Here is a 2,272-nt window from a genome sequence, read left to right as displayed (position 1 = left end):
CAGCTTTTAGATGTATGTACTATTGGTATATACACTCCAATGATCAGCTCTTAGCAGCCCATGTGAGTCACCTAACACATGTGGGAACCATCATTTGGCAACTAGCATGAAATATCTCATAAAATTACAAAAATATGAGTAATCATTCATGACTTATTTACATGAAAACAAAATAACATATCCTTTATATCTAATCCATACACCAATGACCAAAAACACCTACAAACACTTTCATTCTTCAATTTTCTTCATCTAATTGATCTCTCTCAAGTTCTATCTTCAAGTTCTAAGTGTTCTTCATAAATTCCAAAAGTTCTAGTTTCATAAAATCAAGAATACTTTCAAGTTTGCTAGCTCACTTCCAATCTTGTAAGGTGATCATCCAACCTCAAGAAATCTTTGTTTCTTACAGTAGGTTATCATTCTAATACAAGGTAATAATCATATTCAAACTTTGGTTCAATTTCTATAACTATAACAATCTTATTTTAAGTGATGATCTTACTTGAACTTGTTTTCGTGTCATGATTCTGCTTCAAGAACTTCGAGCCATCCAAGGATCCATTGAAGCTAGATCCATTTTTCTCTTTTCCAGTAGGTTTATCCAAGGAACTTAAGGTAGTAATGATGTTCATAACATCATTCGATTCATACATATAAAGCTATCTTATTCGAAGGTTTAAACTTGTAATCACTAGAACATAGTTTAGTTAATTCTAAACTTGTTCGCAAACAAAAGTTAATCCTTCTAACTTGACTTTTAAAATAAACTAAACACATGTTCTATATCTATATGATATGCTAACTTAATGATTTAAAACCTGGAAACACGAAAAACACCGTAAAACCGGATTTACGCCGTCGTAGTAACACCGCGGGCTGTTTTGGGTTAGTTAATTAAAAACTATGATAAACTTTGATTTAAAAGTTGTTATTCTGAGAAAATGATTTTTATTATGAACATGAAACTATATCCAAAAATTATGGTTAAACTCAAAGTGGAAGTATGTTTTCTAAAATGGTCATCTAGACGTCGTTCTTTCGACTGAAATGACTACCTTTACAAAAATGACTTGTAACTTACTTTTCCGACTATAAACCTATACTTTTTCTATTTATATTCATAAAATAGAGTTCAATATGAAACCATAGCAATTTGATTCACTCAAAACGGATTTAAAATGAAGAAGTTATGGGTAAAACAAGATTGGATAATTTTTCTCATTTTAGCTACGTGAAAATTGGTAACAAATATATTCTAACCATAACTTAATCAACTTGTATTGTATATTATGTAATCTTGAGATACCATAGACACGTATACAATGTTTCGACCTATCATGTCGACACATCTATATATATTTCGGAACAACCATAGACACTCTATATGTGAATGTTGGAGTTAGCTATACAGGGTTGAGGTTGATTCCAAAATATGTATAGTTTGAGTTGTGATCAATACTGAGATACGTATACACTGGGTCGTGGATTGATTCAAGATAATATTTATCGATTTATTTCTGTATATCTAACTGTGGACAATTAGTTATAGGTTACTAACGAGGACAGCTGACTTAATAAACTTAAAACATCAAAATATATTAAAAGTGTTGTAAATATATTTTGAACATACTTTGATATATATGTATATATTGTTATAGGTTCGTGAATCAACCAGTGGCCAAGTCTTACTTCTCGACGAAGTAAAAATCTGTGAAAGTGAGTTATAGTCCCACTTTTAAAATCTAATATTTTTGGGATGAGAATACATGCAGGTTTTATAAATGATTTACAAAATAGACACAAGTACGTGAAACTACATTCTATGGTTGAATTATCGAAATCGAATATGCCCCTTTTTATTAAGTCTGGTAATCTAAGAATTAGGGAACAGACACCCTAATTGACGCGAATCCTAAAGATAGATCTATTGGGCTTAACAAACCCCATCCAAAGTACCGGATGCTTTAGTACTTCGAAATTTATATCATATCCGAAGGGTGTCCCGGAATGATGGGGATATTCTTATATATGCATCTTGTTAATGTCGGTTACCAGGTGTTCACCATATGAATGATTTTTATCTCTATGTATGGGATGTGTATTGAAATATGAAATCTTGTGGTCTATTGTTACGATTTTATATATATAGGTTAAACCTATAACTCACCAACATTTTTGTTGACGTTTTAAGCATGTTTATTCTCAGGTGATTATTAAGAGCTTCCGCTGTCGCATACTTAAATAAGGACAAGATTTGGAGTCCATGCTT

This window comes from Rutidosis leptorrhynchoides, chromosome 5, assembly GCF_046630445.1.
Source record: "Rutidosis leptorrhynchoides isolate AG116_Rl617_1_P2 chromosome 5, CSIRO_AGI_Rlap_v1, whole genome shotgun sequence".
Classification (NCBI taxonomy): Eukaryota; Viridiplantae; Streptophyta; class Magnoliopsida; order Asterales; family Asteraceae; genus Rutidosis; species Rutidosis leptorrhynchoides.
The sequence above is the reverse complement of the archived record's forward strand: the minus strand, read 5'-3'. Positions refer to the sequence as shown.